The following is a 16,935-nucleotide window of genomic DNA, read 5'->3' as shown; positions in this document are numbered from 1 at the left end:
CCTATTTGCAGTACCACCAGTAATGTATGAGTGTACCTTTTCCCCCACATCCTCGCCAATACTTGATGTTTGTCTTCGTAACAGCTGCTATTCTGACTGGAGATGAATTCTTAGAGTGGTTTTGATTTGCATTTCTCTAATTGCTAGCGATGATGAACATTTTTTTTCATATATTTGTTGACTGATTATACATCATCTTCTGAGAAGTGTCTTTCAGGTCCTTGGCCCATTTATTGATTGGTTTTTTTTTTTTTTTGGTGCTTAGCTTTTTGAGTTGTTTATATATCCTAGAGATTAGTGCTCTATCTGTGTGAGGTGTAAAGATTTGCTCCCAAGATGTAGGCTCTTTATTCACCTCACAGATTGTTTCTTTTTCTGAGAAGAATCTTTTTAGTTTGAGTCCATCCCATTTATTGATTCTTTTTTGGCACAAAAAAGAATTCCATTGTGTATATATTCCATTGTGTATATATGCCTAAGGATTCTTATTAAGGAAGTTGGGGCCTAATCCCACATAATGGAGATTTTGGCCTACTTTTTATTCTATTAGATGCAGGGTCTCTGGTTTTATTCCTAGGTCCTTGATCCATTTTGAGTTGAGTTTTGTGCCTGTTGAGAGAGAGGGGTTTAATTTCATTTTGTTGCATATGGATTTCCAGTTTTCCCAGCACCATTTGTTGAATATGCTATCTTTTCTCCAATGCATGTAATTGTAATTTTGTGGGTTAGTTTCTGTGTCCTCTATTCTGTACCATTGGTCTACCAGTTGGTTTTGGTGCCAATACCATGCTGTTTTTGTTACTATTGCTCTGTAGTATAGTTTAAGGTCTGGTATAGTGATGCCACCTGCTTCACTCTTCCTGCTAAGGATTTCTTTGGCTATTATGGGTCTCTTATTTTTCCAGATGAATTTCATTACTGCTTTATCTATTTCTATGAGGAATGCCATTGTGATTTTGATCAGAACTGCATTAAATCTGTATAGTGCTTTTGATAGTATGGTCATTTTGATAATATGAATTCTGCCTATCCAAGAGCAAGGTAGTTCTTTCCATATTCTAAGGTCTTTTTTGATTTCTTTCTTTAGGGTTCTATAGTTTTCATTGTATAGATCTTTCACCTCTTTTATTAAGTTGATTCCCAAGTATCTCATTTCCTTCTCAGAGGATTTGTCACTGATATGCAGAAATGTCTTTGATTTATGGGTGTTGATTTTATATCCTGTACTTTGCTGAATTCATTTATTAGTTCTAGAAGTTTTCTGGTGGAGGTTTTTGGGTCTTCTAGGTATAGAATCATATTGTCAGCAAACAGTGCTAATTTAAATTCTTCTTTTCCTGTGCATATCCCTTTAATTTCTTTCATCTGTCTAATTGCTTTGGCCAGTGTTTCAAGGACTATGTTGAATAGAAGTGGTGAAAGAGGGCATCCCTGTCTTGTTCCATTTTTTAGAGAGAATGCCTTTAATTTTTCTCCATTCAGAATGATGTTGGCCTGAGGATTAGTGTATATAGCCTTTATGATGTTAAGATATGTTCCTGTTATCCCAAGTTTTTCTAGTGTTTTATACATAACAGGGTGCTGTATTTTGTCAAATGCTTTTTCTGCATCTATTAGGATGATCATATGATTCTTATCTTTGAGTCTATTGATGTGATGAATTACATTTATTGATTTCTTATGTTGAACCAACCTTGCATCCCTGGGATGAATCCCACTTGATTGTGGTGCATGATCTTTTTGATATGTTTTTGTATTTGCTAGAATTTTATTGAGAATTTTTGCATGAATGTTCATTAGAGATATTGTTCTGAAGTTTTCTTTTTTTGATGTGTCTTTGCCTGGTTTTAGAATCAGGGTGATATTTGCCTCATAGAATAAGTTTGGAAGAGCTCCCTCTTTTTCTATTTCCTGAAATAAATTGAAGAGTATTGTTATTTTAAATATATATTTGTTGGCCATTTGTATTTCTTTTGAGAAATGTATATTCAGATCATTTGTCCATTTTATTACTGGATTACTTGGTTTTTAAATTAAATTTTGATGTCCTTACATAGTCTAGATATTAACCCTCTGTGAGATGAATAGCTTGGGAATATTTTCTTCTACTATGTAGGTTGTTTCTTCACCCTCTTGATTGTTTTCTGTGCTGTGCAGAAGTGTTTTAGTTTTATGTAATCCCGTTTATACATTTTTTCCTGCATTTACTGTGTTTTATGGGTCTTACCCAGAAAATTATTGCCCCTACTGATGTCTTGAAAATTTTCCCCATAACATAACACAATGTTAAGACATGAATTAATTGAAAAACTTATTATAAATATTTATTTATTTACATTTATCTAATTTGTTTATTTCATAAGGGTACTTGTGAAAATTCTGTTATCTGACAAGCCTAGCCATTATTTTTAAGATATGTTCATGTCAGATAAAAAGTTAAATTGCTGCACTTGATATCCTGAAAGCAGTGCACACTTCCTTGCACTTTGAGTTGTATATTTAGTCTTAGATATATTCATATGATATTAAAAATTTAATGTAGAGGATTACAGGGTTATTTATAAACCTACCTGGTCAGCAAACCCAGGCAATAATGGATGCTAACAATTCTGATTTTGCCAATAAATTTAAAGTAACTTATTAGAAATTCGATATGCAAAGAAAAGCATTTAACTTCATTTTACAGTTTTATGTGTGTTAGAATCACATAGCAACATAAATTTAATAGTTTGTAACAAAGTTTAAATCAAATTATATTTTTGATAAAATGGGACAAGTTAAAATTTTTATTTGCATACTTATGATGACTGTAGACCCAATTTTTAAAGCATTTCCCATAGCAGCTTGTTTGCTTTTCATGGTACATAAATATTTTATTGTACCAAGGAGATAACATTCAAGAGTTGAAATGAAATTCTTTTAACCACATTGCTTTACATGCATTTGTTTTGATGTTCTTATTTTCATTGTTAACTAATTTTTAACCCAAATATGAAAACATAAAAATTGTATATATTTAAGGTGTGTTTTGTGATGTTTCAGTACATGTGTACATTGTTTAATATTCAAATTCCAGTGAGCACACTTATTACTTCAGACATCATTTCTTTATGTTGAACACATAGTTCTTTTGTCTAGCTTTTTGAAATGGACATTATATTATTGTTTATAATTAGTCTACTATTCAATAATATGTAATAACTTATTGTGTCTATAATTTAGGACTTTTTTATACTGGGGATTGAACTCAGGGATACTCAACAACTGAGCCACATCCCTAGCCCTTCTTTATATTTTATTTAGAGACAGGGACTTGTTGAGTTTCTTAGGGCCTTGCTGTGTTGCTGAGGCTGGCTTTAAACTTGTGATCCTCCTGCTTCAGCCTCCTGAGCTGCTGGGATTACAGGAATGTGCCACCATGCCCATGTAATTTAGGACTTTTAATCAACCTTTCTCCATCACTTTTTCTTCTCTTGTCTACCTAGGCTCTGGAAACCATCATTCAGCTTCTGTGAGATTACCTTTTTAAGATTGTACATATGAGGGCTGGAGTTGTGTCTCAGTGATGGAGTGCTCCTCAGCACTGCATAAAAATAAATAAATAAAATAAAGGTATTGTATCTATCTACAACTAAACATTTTTTTAAAAGATGGTACATATGAGTGAGATGATGGGATATTTCTATTTCTATGACTCATTTATTTCATGTATATAATCATTTATACTTCCATTCATATTGTTGCAATAACAGGATTTCATTTTTTTACGACTGAACAGTATTTGTGTGTGTGTGTGTGTGTGTGTGTGTGTGTGTATCACATTTTCTTTATTCATTCATCAGTGATGGACACTCATTTTGTTTCGGTTTCTTGGCTGTTGTGAATAGTGCTGCAATGAACATGAGAGTGCAGATGTCTCTTCAACATACTGATTTCATTTTGTTCATGTATGTATCCTAGTAGTGTTGATTACTAGATTGTAATGTAGTTCTATATATACTTTTGGTGCTGCGGACTGAACCCAGGGTGTCACAAATGGCAGACAAGTGCTCTGCTACTGAGCCATATACTCAGCCTTCATAGTTCTATTTTTAATACTTTTTTGAGGAAATTCTCTACTGCTTTTCATAATGGCTATATCAATTTACACTCCTTTCAACAGTGTTCAAGTTACCTTTTCTTCTTATCCTTACTTGCACTTATTTTCTTTAGTCTTTTGATACTAGTCATTCTGACTGGGAAGAGGTAATATCTCATTATGATTTTCATTTGCATTCATGTAATGATTAATGATGTTGAGTACTTTTTCATACCTCTGTTGGTCATTTGTATGTCTTTTGAAAATTTCTGTTGCCATTTTTTATTTTATTTATTTTTATTTTTATTTTTTTATTTTTAGTATTGGGGATGAACTGATTGGTGCTTAACCACTCAGCCACCTCCCCAGCCATTTTTTATTTTGAGACAGGGTCTTACTAGTTTGCTTAGGGCCTTGCTAAATTACTGAGGCTGGAGTTGAACTTGCGATCATCCTGCCTCAGCCTCCCGAGTCCACTGGGATTACAGAAATATGCCTCCATGCTTGACTATTTTCATTTATTAATCAGGTTGTTTTTGTTTTCTGCTATCCACCCATCTTCAGATGGTTTCTTCGCATATATTTTTCTCCCATTCTATAAGTTTTTTCTTTGTTGATTATTTCCTTTGTTATATAGAAGTTTTTAATTGGTTACATCCCTGTTTGTCTATATTTGCTTTTCCAGTGCTTGCGGGGGGCTTCTATAAAAATCCTTTCTGATTTCAATGTCCCATTTCAATGTTTTTTTTATAGTTTCATATTTTCAAGTCTTACATTTAAGTCTTTAATCCATTTTGAATTGATTTTGGTAAGTGGTATTAGTTTCATTCTTCTGCATGTAGATATCCAGTTTTCACATCACTATTTATTGAAAAGACTGCAGTCCTTTCCTCCATTGAATGTTCTTTGCATCTTTGTTGAACATCATTTGACTGTAGCTACATGCATTTTCTTCTAGACTCTCTGTTCTTTTCCACTGATCTATGTATTTTATTATGCTAATACCATGCTATTTTGATTACTATAGCTTTGTACTATATTTTGAAGCAAGTTGTATAATTCCTCATGCTTTGATAATTTTTTTTCCTTTGGTTATTATTATTATTGTTTATTCTTTTTATATTTGTATCCTCAGTGTTAGTAGAGTTGCCTGTTGAATAACAAACATTTTGACAGCTTACATAGGTGTCATTTGCTTCTCTGAGCCACACTTCCCTGCAGTAGTCTGCTTTTGGTTGAACATATGGATCTAAATAAAACCTTGCCTAGATTCTGTCGTATAAGGTCAGGCATGGTATGATTTCAAGCAAACATGGTTACAATGGAACTCTGGGAGTGAGTTACCCTATAGTGAAGAGAGGGAATCCAACAGGTAATCTCTTCAGGACATTCAGCTTTGGTATTGAGCATTAAAAGGATACTATTCCAGAAAAGGCTTGTCAGCTGAGGTATAGGACCTCCAGTTTCTGTTGAAAGTGAGTATGACCACCATCTCTTCCTATTTCAGTTTGAGGTCAAAGACCTGTAAGTTTTTTCATAATGTGGGCTGGTATCAAAGACTTGGGGATCACTACCATATTTCTCTGGATCTAGAGGTGGATCAGAATCTGGGCTGGGCTTTTTAATTGTTTGATTTTTGCTTTGCAGGAATTTCCTTAATTTGGGGATCCTCCAGTAGTGAAGAGCCCTTTGTCTTGCCTAAGGTCTATCTACAGAGCCCAGGAGGCTATAGGTCGTGATAGTGATACCCTTGGAGTTATAGTACTTGATCAGTTTCTCCTGGGTGGGGTACAGGTGGCACTTGACTTGCTTATTCACTGGTTTATATTTTAGTCCAGGCTTGTTGAAGCTCCTTTCAATGTTGTCTTGGTTAAAGTTGGAGATGCCAAGGACTTTCATCAGTCCCTTGTTTCCCAGTTCTTCCATGACGTCCTAGGCATCTAAGAATGTTAATTTACTGGTGAGGCTATTGACATTATTGACTTTGGTGGATAAGTTCTTCCCAGGCTCAAATCTGTGCCCAGTGAATAAAGTGGATTTCCAGATAATCATGTTTCAGATCCTAGAGGGTCTTCCAACAGGTTTCTTTCAGGAGATTTCTTTCACACGAGGTACACCAGTTTGCTAGCAATGAAGAGATCCTTCTACTTCACAACCTTCTCTGGAATCTTCTCTTGGATGGCTTCTCCATCTCCTTTGTGTTCTGACAGACTTAGTCTGTATGGTGATATCCTCCATCAATGGCTACCTTCATAACTTCTTTAACTTTGTCTAGGGAAAATGCCTAGTTGTCTATACCCACAATGGGCATCTTGGTTTTGGTGATGAGCTCCATAAAAGTGACCATGGGTGGTGCAGAAATGGTTCTGAGAAAACAAATAAATGTCTTTTTTACATGCTTGTTGATTTACTCAAGATATCTGGTGATTTAGATGTTTTGGTGTGGTATGAATTTTAGAAAATTGTTTTATGGTTGAGGAATATTATTGGTATTATTGTAATTGCAAAGAATTTGTATTATGAGGGCTGGGGATATAGCTCAGTTTATAGAGTGCTTGCCTCATATGCACAAGGCCTTGGGTTCAATCTCCAGCACAACACCAAAAAAAAAAAAAGAATTAGTATTTGTTTTATGACATTTTAAAAATATTGATTCTTCCAATCCATGGATATAGGATATCTTTCAATATTTTTGGTAACATCTTTAATTTCTTTTGTCAGTATTTTCTAAGTTTCATTGTAGGCAACTTTCACCTTCTCCTTAAATTTATTCCCCAATATTTTATTTTATTTTTTGTAGATATTGTAAATGGGATTGCTTTTTTTTTTTGTGGCATTAGTGATTGAACTCAGGGCCTTGTGCATGTAAGGCAAGCACTCTATCAACTGTGAGATTCCTTTTTTGATTTCTTTGTTCACCAAGAATATTGATGTCTCAATTTCTCCCTTCCCTTTAATTTTTCCTTCTCATTACCTGGTTTTAGTATCAGGGTAAGGATGCCCTTATAGAGTGTGTTTAGAAGATTCTTTCTTTCATTTTTTGCAATAACTTATGAAGAAGTAATATTGGTTCTTCTTTAAATGTTTAGTAAACCTCAGTAGTTGAGCTGTATGGTCCTGGGATTTTCTTTGTTTGGAGATTTATATTATTCAGTCAATCTCATTAATTGTTATTGATCTGTTCTGGTTTTCTCTTTCTTCATGGTTAAGTCTTAGTAAGGTTATAATCTGCAGAAATTTGTGCACTTCTTATCAAATTTATAGGCATATAATTGTTCATGATAATTTCCAGTGGTCCTTTATGGTTTCAGTTATAATATTTCCCTTTTGATGTCTGTATGAAACTCTTTTTAGTCTAGCTAAGAGGGCTTATTATTGATCTTTTCAAAGATGCAAATGGTTGTTTCATATATTTTTTGGTACTATTTTGTTTCTATTTCATTTATTTATGCTCTTATTTTTAGTGTTTATCTCCTTATATTAATTTTTCCTAGTTCTTTGACATGCAGCAATATGTTGTTATATTTGAGATCTTTTTTATGTAAGTCTTGATTTGAACAAACTTCCTTCTTAGTAGTACTTTTGATGTATCCCATAGTATTTGATGTGTTTTGTTTCTATATTCATTTCCTTCAAGAAGTTTTTTGAAATTTTTTCCTTGATCCATTGGTTGTTCAAAAGTATATTGTTTTATTTCCACACTTTCCAGAGTTTATCTTGTTGATTTCTAGTTTTATTGCATTGTGGTTGGAAAAAACACTTGATATTATTTCAGCTTTCTTTTTTTTAATTAAGACTTGTTTTGTGGTCTACCACATGATCTATCCTAGAGAATATTCTGTGTGCTGATGAGAAGAGTAAAATAATGTTGAATGGAATTTTCTGTTGATATATGTTGGTTTCATTTAGTGTGCAGTTTAGCTTTTCTAGTTCTTTGCTGGTTTTTTTTTCTGGATCATCTGTCCATAGCTAAAAGTGGTGTATTGAAATGGACAGTTATGAATATTGGAGTTTGTCTCTCACTTTAGGTCTGTTGACATTGGCTTTGTATACTTGGGTGCTCTGATGTTGGATACTCAGTTTTAATTGTTCTTAATTTATATGCACCCAATTGATGTGTATATATATTTAGAATTATTTCCTCTTGTTGAATTGACCACTTTAGCAATTACTTTAGCATGTAATTACTTTCCTTGTAATGAGTTTCTCCTTTTTGCATTCCTTTTGCATGTAATATCTTATGTTGTCATTTTATTTTCAGTCTCTGCATGTCCTTACATATGGAATGATTTTATTGTAAGCAACATATAGTCAAGTCTTTTGTTTTTACCTATTCAGTCACACAGTATTCTTTTGATAAAATAATTGATTTATATTCAAGGTTATTATAGATAGGTAAGGTCTATAGGCATTTTGTAACTTGTTTTCTTGTAGTTCCTTTCATTTTTTCTCACTTTAATATAGTCTACTTTGTAGTTAAATGATTTATCTTGAGTGGGGTGTTTATGATTCCTTGTTGATTATTTTTTCGTTTGACTTTTCCAGGGTTTTGTTTTGTGATTACCATGAGACTTACAAAAACATTTTTTTTGGTTATAATAAACTACTTTGAAATAGGAACAACTTAAGATCATAAAGATCAGAATGGAAAAGAAACATAAAATATACTGATAAGGAAAGTCCACATTTGTACTCCATTCCTCCTCATGTTTTGTATTTTTTAAAAAAAATTATCTTTGGAACCCAGGGCCTCACACATGCTAGGCAAGCGTTCTACTGCTGAGTCACAACCCCAGCCCATATTTTGTATTTTTGATACCCCATTTTACATATTTGTATATTGCTGTCTCTTAACATATTAATGTAGTTTTTATTAGTTTTAATTGTTCTTTTACTGTTTTACATAATAGTTATGAATGATTTTCTCCTATACTTACAATATTAGAGTATTTTGTGTGTAATTATTCTTACTAGTAAACATTTTACCTCCCCATGTTTTCTTCTTACTCATTAACAGCTCTTTTCATTTGAAGAATGTTCTGTAGCAGTTCTTGTAGAATATGAAATAGATTCTCACAGCTTTGTTTGGGAACGTCTTTATCTCTTCTTCATTTTTAAAGGATAGATTTGTTGGATACAGTATTCTTGGCAGATTTTTTTTTCTTTCAGTACTATGAAAATCCCATGCCATTCTCATGCCCTGTAATTGTTATACTGAGAATTCTGCTAATGGGCAAATTGGGGCATCTTAATGTGTTATTTGTTTCTCTTCTCTTGCAATCATGACAATATTCTGTTTGTATTTTACCTCTGAGAGCTGTATTATGAGATATCTTATGGTACATTTGGTTAGGTTAAATCTGCCTGGTGACTTTCAATAGTCCTGTACTTGGAGGATGTGCATATCCTTATAGAGGTTTTGAAAGTTTTCTGTTATTTCTTTGAATAAACATTCTACTCTATTGACATTCTCATGTACCACTTTAACCCTAATAATCCAAATATCTTTTTAAAAACTGTTTAAAAGTTGCAGTTTGTACTTTCTTCATTCTTTTTTATTTTTTCTTCTCCATTTGTGTGATTTCAAGTAGTCTGGCTTCCAGCTCACTAATTCTTTCTTCTTTTGATTTCTTTTTCTGTTTATGCCTTCTGTTGCATTTTTAATTTTACTGAGTGTGTTTTTAGCACAAGACTTTCTGTTGGATAATTTAAATTGTTTCCATCTCTTTGTTAATATTTTTAGAGTGTTGAATCACTTCTCTGTGGTGTTTGAAACTCATTGAGTTATCATAAAATGGCAGTTGTAAAACCTGAGAATTCTTCCATACTGATTACTCTCTGGTCAATTTGTGTCACCTCATTTTGGCTGTTAGATGAAGCCATGGTTTCCTGAAATCTCCTAATGGTTGCTGGTATTGGACATCATCTGGACACTGAAGGAATAAATATTTATTCTAGTCTTCTAATCTGGCTTTGTAACCATCTTTCCAGAATTTCTATGACATATGCTTATTTTCTCTGAGCCTGTGGTCACTTGAACTATTTCAGCACTGAATGGCTCCCAGGTCTAGTTTCCTATGAGTATGTAGTTGGTTTGTTATCACTGTTCATTCAGAACTAATAGATTTGTCCCAAATTTTGATTTGGTTGTGTTGTTCAGAATGAACCAGGGGAGTATCTAAAGAGTAACTTTTCCCACAAGATTTTCGCTTGTGTTTGGCTAAGCCCAGATACCTTGTCCATAGTCATTGGCCTGTGATCAGGCACTCCAGAATTCTGCTGGACTCTGGGTAGCATTACTGTGGATGCACAAGCTGTAGATTTCTTTGCTGTGTCTGTGACTACTATCCCACCAAAGTTTGTCACACCCTAGGACCACACTGCTGTGGGCGGCCTACTGCTGATATGGACTCTTGACCCAAGACCACTGCAACCAGTCACAGGCAGTGCAGGCTAGAAGTTTGATGGAGTGGGATTACTTTACTTTCCTTGGTATTGGGGGCATAACAGAGGCTTTGTGTTTGGAAAGAATTAGGCATGGGGACTACTGGGATCAACACAGCGTTAGGGTAAGTCCTGAGCTTTCTATCCTTTCCTACCTTAGCAAATGGGGTCTTGCTCCATTCTATCCTGTCAGAAGTTGAAGTAGTATTGGTAAAGGCAGTCTGTTGGCCACTAAGCTGGTGCTAAGCTGGGTTGTACCCAAGTCTCATAGCATTATGAACCTCCACAGTCTCAGGGAGAGCATGGGTGTCCATAAGGTTTACTCCAGTTGCTGGAAATGATGTGGCCAAAATGTGCACAGGAGTCTGCCTAATGCTGTGGCTGGACTTTTAGCTCTGTATGTGAGGTATGGACTTTGTATGGAATCTTTGGTTTCAACCATTTTCTTGGTCTTACCATGGTAGGCTTCACCCTGGGTTCTGAGATAAACCCCTATGCTACTGTTTGTGCCTTGTTCCCCAGCAGGTAGTGTACTACTCCCTCCTCTGTCTAAAGCTGGAGGATGTGTGATAGAGGCAGTCAGCCAATTGGCTTCCAGTTTCATTGACTCAATCTGTGAATATTGACTCAGAGGTAGACAAACCTGTCTGGCAGCAGGTTTTAGCATGATAGGTCTGGTATTAGGTTTCAAGTCTGAGGCCTGAATTTGATTCCCTCTTTCCTAAGTTGGGGGATACTCTGTCCAAGTTGCATTACTTCTAGTTGCAGTAAATTTCTTTCTTCCTCCCTTCTCCAACTATGTGATTTCTTTTTGTTGTACTAGGAATAGGCAACATAGTTTGTTACCTTGTTTCCTTTCCTCTTGTGAGGATACTTTGGTGTGTATATAACTCTTGGACTTGGTCTGTGTATGGGAAGATGGTAGCCAAATAATCTGTTCAAGGCACCATCTGGCTTTGCCTACTTATAGAATGGTTTTTCAAAAGTCTCTTACATTTTTCCCTCCATTATTTTCTAGCTTTCAGTGTTTATAAGTTAACTCTTATATCTTTATATTTTCTTTACATTTCATATAGGACTGGCTGAAATAACAGATTTCTAAGCATCTTTGAATAACATAATTATCTATTTTTCTATCTTGTTATTTTGAATCTGATGTTTATTGCTCATATTAAGATAACTACAAAGTTTTACATTGTTAACCCTATAATTGCAGTTTAAGAATTGTCTTGAAAGAGTTACAAGAGCAGGGTGAGGTGGCATATGCTTGTAATTCCAGTGGCTCCAGAGGCTGAAGTGGGAGGATCTCAAATTATAGACCAGCTTTGGCAACTTTGTGACACCTTTTGTCAAAATAAAAAATAAAAAGGACTGAGGATATATGTAGTTCAGTGGTTAAAGCACCCCTGGTTTCAATCCCAAGTACCAAAACAAAAATATTCACAAGAAATTTTTATATTAGGCTTGCAGATTAAACACAACTATGAACCAAGGTGTACCTAAACCTATATGAATTCACCAGAAATGGTCACAGGATGTTAAACATGAGCTCAATTGTATTAAAGAGTGCAAGAGGAATCCTTGCAAAGAAGAGGGGAACAATTTTGGGAACTCCACATATTCCTAGGAATCCCGGTTGTATCTTACATTGATAGGTTTGGATTTTTGTTCTGTCAAGGGCTCTCTCCAGAACACAAGAAAAGTTAAGCTTACCTTTCACCAAAGACTTGCTCAGGAAAAAAAAAATATCATCCAAAGAGAATTAACAGGAGTACTCATCCTAAATATGGCCTAAGGGAAGTTTATCTTTATCCTTCATGAAGGAACTTTTTGAAATATCTCAAAGTCAGAAAGGAGACTCTACCAAAAAAATAAAGGTGCCAAATGAGAGAAGACTCATTGGGACAGAAAAAGGCTTGTCATGGAAACAGAGTACAAAGTGCTTATTGTTGTCAATGTACCTGTTCAGTGTCCCTCACCTTCAGAGGGAATAGGTGACTCAACCTAAATAAAACAATCAGAGATTCTCCAGAGAAGAATGATATTTATTTGGTAATAACATTGTGATAGTAATATGTGTATCACAGTAAACTATGGGCATATCCAAAGAGGTCGAGGCAATAGGAAGCTTTTAAAGACAAAAATGAGGAGGGGAATATCAGATAGTTTGAAACAACAATGCTTGATTACAATTACTAATAATAAGGATGGTGTTAATCTGATGTTGAACAGACAATGGCTGGGCATGTGTCTTTGTAAAAGTTTTTTTTTTTTTTTTTGTATGAGATTTTAGTGGTAACCTCGTGATTCTGGCAGGGTCTTTTGTGATTGTTACTACCAGGTAATCATGCATAAGGATCCTTCCTTTATAATCATCCAGGTTTATCTACTTTTTGTTGTTAAGGTTGACATAGTGATTCCATTTTAATTCTGATAATTTTTACATTAGATAGATAGGGTAGGATGGGTCATATGCAACCCCAAATGGTCTGGAAGGTGAGTAGTATGAGTTGGTTTCATTGAAACGATATCAAATGGGTTTTTAATAGGAAGTGGGGTTTGATTATAAGAAAGGGTAAAGGGATATTGCGCAGGGTAGATTATATTACAATGTACTGTGGAAGTGGATTTTCCAAATTTTAATCTTGTTTTGATAGTGCTAATAGTATTGCTTAGAAAATTTATAGAGAGCCATAGTGCTCTAAGACAAAATAATTGTCCATCTAAGGATGAACACTCTGTATAAAGCTGGTCTTGTTCGAAATCAAATTATGGATTCTAATATAAACTAACAAACAATTTCCTTTTCCATTGTGTCAACTGAACCTTACATTATGAATTGGTTAATTGTTCTTCCCTGCTGGCTGTGGACATTAGCTTCTGGGATTTTGGAAGGAACTGAACTCATTTTGGTGATACAGTATGTTTAATGAAGACCTTAAGTCCCATGAGCGAGTCATCCAATTGTTTTAGCATTCAACTGAGGAGAAATTCCTTTTTTGGCTCATGATTTGCATACTGATAAGCCATTGCTCTTGCCAGAGTGCTCAAGTTAGTGAAAGTTAGTGGAAGACCTATTACAATTCTGATACTGTCAGAATTTATAGTATGTGAGAGCTCAGCTCAGGGTCCCTCTCTGAGATGATGAAATGTATTCACAGTTGAAACCCTGGCCCTGAAAATTTGATTGTCAATTGGGAAAAGCACATTCAGAGTCAACTTTCTCTGTAATTGGTTAACACTCCTCTTTCTCCATGGAATCAAGTAATGGAAAAATAAATGCAGAGTAAATAGAATTTCATGCTTGTGCAAGTCACTGGAAAAATCATCCCTGAGTCATGCAAGAAGAAATGTTCTTTTCAGAGGAAAATTGTCTAGAAGGGAAACATTTTATTCTAGCTTCCCTTCTCTTATTTATACAATTTGAACTTCTGATTTTCAAATGCTGATCATGGAGAGAAGAACTGGGAATGAGAGTATTTTGAAACTATCCTAGGGATCAAGTGAGTTTTAGTTGTATTAAAAGACAGAAGAACATATTAAACCCAAACTATTATCTGAAGTGACTGCTAATTACACTTGTTGAGAAAAATGTTAAAATAGACAAAATTTACCTTATCAATACTGTTGCATCTGTGTCTTGGTCATCATCACTTTTTCCTGATCACTCTTCTTGCTACATTATATTACTTTTCCATTGCTCTTGGAGGGTAAGGGTCAGAAGTTCAAACCAGATCTCAGTGGGATAAAACCAAGGTTTCCACAGGGCTGAATTGCTTCCTGGACGTTCTAGGGGGATTCTACTTCATTGCCTTTTCAGCTTCTAGAGGCCGCCCACATTCCTTGGGCCATGTACCCTTTGGCTTCAAAGCCAGCAATGGCCTGAAAGTCTCTTCACATCACATCATTCTGCCCTATTCTGCCTCTCTCTTCCACTTTTGTTTAAATAGGTTTTTTTAGATGTTGATGAACCTTTATTTTATTCATTTATTTATATGTGGTGCTAAGGATCAAACCTCACACATGCTAGGCAGGTGCTCTACCACTGAACCACAACCCCAGCCCCCCTCTTCCACTTTTAAGGACCCTGATCATTCCATTGAACGTATCTGAATAATCCAATCTAATCTCCCTTAAATTAGGTATTTAGAAATTTAATTCATGTACAGTATTAATTCTCTTTTGCCATAGAGCCTAACCTATTCATGGGTTCTGAGGATTAGGATGTGGATTTTTTTTTTTTTTTTTTGGTGGGGGAAGGTTACTGTTCTACCATAAGTGTCAAGTATTGCAGGCTTTTCATCTATTCCTTAACATTTATCTAGGAATGTTACTTTGTAAGGATCTTAATATATGATGGATAGATAATACCAGACTAGGAGGCAAAAGACCTGGATTGGAAGACAGCCTCTTTACTTTTGAGCTGTGTGACCTTCTGAAACTCTTTTAACCTCATTTATTCTTAGCTTTGTCATCTATAACCTTTTTCTTCCCCTTCTATCAAAGCATATCTTTATTCTTTTAAGCAGGCCTAAGCAAAGAACTAAAGTCAGTCTGGAAAACTAATTCAAGCTAAGATGTGGAGAATTATGGCTTGTCTGACTCTCTTGGCTGTGTTTGTGCTGGGGGTGCCTGTGGGAAGGTATGGTTCAAGATGCCCCAGTTGCTATGGTAATGCTGGCCACCTGTAAAGGTGCACAGCTCTATCATTCAAGGCATTGAGTTCAGCACCTTCTCCCAGGGATAGTGAATTGTGAGCAAAACAAGATGACCCTAATGTCTCCCTAGTCCTGGGTCCTTCAGATTGCCTGCTTTACTGAAACTTTCCCACAAATAATCTTTTGATGAAACCTATATAATATACTTCTTAAGCTAGCTCTGAAGTCAGTCAAGCCTCTCCAGGGCTTGGCTACCTACCAGGCCCCAGCTTGTTCTCCCTATTTGTGTCTGTTTGTCTTTTCTATATCTCTCATCACTCCTGTGTGTCTGGTATCTCTATTACTGACCATGGCAGAGAGAGATGAGAGGATCAAGGCTCTATGGTATTAATAAGTGGCAATGGTTTGGAAGCTGGGGTTGTGGCTTAGTGGTAGAGCACTTGCCTAGCATGTGTGAGACACTGGGTTTAATCTTTAACACCGCATAAAAATAAGTAAATAAATAAAACTTTAAAAATACAATAACATTTTATAAAAAGTGGCAATGTTTTTATGTATCACTAATTTCTCCCCCCATATACCCTGACAAGTAGCATTTATATATTTGTAAGATGAATTCATTTAAAAGGAAATCATTTTATTGGGCAATACAAGTAAATGGTATAGGTTGATGCCCACCTCTTAAAGCTGAGCTCTTCCATGAACATTTAAAAAGATGGTATCTGTTGGATGACCAGAAGGCCTAGCTTACCTAGGATAATTCCATTTTATGATCATGGACTTGTTTTACACTTAAGGTAAGGTGTACCTTACCTTAATTTAGGTGATGCATTATATAGTTACGATATTTATTTGATACTTATTGTCAATGCCTTGAGTGTGTTTGTAAAATTTCTTTTCTTCCATGGACTTTCATGAAAGTAGGGGATTTTAGTTACTTTAAAATACATTCTCCTAGAATCACCTAGAATCTGCAAACCATGGCTATGTTAGCTATTTCATTTTATTTTTAAAATTTGTTTTTAGTTGTATATGCACACAATATCTTTACTTTGTTTATTATTTTTATGTGGTGCTGAGGATCAAACCCAGTGCCTCACGTGTGTGAGACATTGATCTGGCACTAAGCCATGATCTCAGCCAATGGGTACCTATTTCTGACTTACTATATTCCACATTTCACATTCTAGCTATCATTATTTCTCCAAGTAAGGTTTGTAGACCATCTGTTATGGACTGAATTTTGTTTGCCCCAAAGTCCATATGTTGAAGCCAAAACTCTCAATGTGACTGTATGGAGATAAGTCCTTTAAAGAGAAATTAAGATTAAATGAAGTCATAAGGATAGGGCCTCAATCCAATAGGATAGTGTCCTTATAAGGAAAGCGTGAGTTATCAGAAATGTGCAGGAATAGAGAAAAGACCATGTTAGGACAAAGCATTAGGATAGCCATCTGCAAACCAAGAAGCCCTCAAGAAAAACCTTAATTGCCAATACCTCGATCTTGAACTTTTTGTCTTCAGAATTGTGAGCAATTATAGTAATTTTGTAATAGAAGCCCTAGCAGACTAATGCACCATCTGTATAAGAAACAATTAGAGATTTTGTTAAAAATGTAGTTTACTGAATGCTATTCTGGACTTAATCAAAATATCTCTTAATCAAAATACCTTCAGGAAGCTGTATTTTTTTTAGGATGAATTCTATGTGTATTAAATTTGAAACCAATGAATGAGAGACTAAGATTTAAAAGG

General features: G+C 35.0%; 1 pseudogene; it reads right to left on the bottom strand.

Annotated features, from left to right (window-relative positions):
- Positions 1 to 5,468: 5,468 nt before the first annotated feature.
- Positions 5,469 to 6,425, bottom strand: LOC113199307 (aldo-keto reductase family 1 member B10 pseudogene; annotated as a pseudogene).
- Between the last annotated feature and the right edge of the window lie 10,510 nt (positions 6,426 to 16,935).

The sequence above is a fragment of the Urocitellus parryii genome, chromosome X, assembly GCF_045843805.1.
Source record: "Urocitellus parryii isolate mUroPar1 chromosome X, mUroPar1.hap1, whole genome shotgun sequence".
NCBI lineage: Eukaryota > Metazoa > Chordata > Mammalia > Rodentia > Sciuridae > Urocitellus > Urocitellus parryii.
This window is presented reverse-complemented; position numbering and strand designations above follow the sequence as displayed.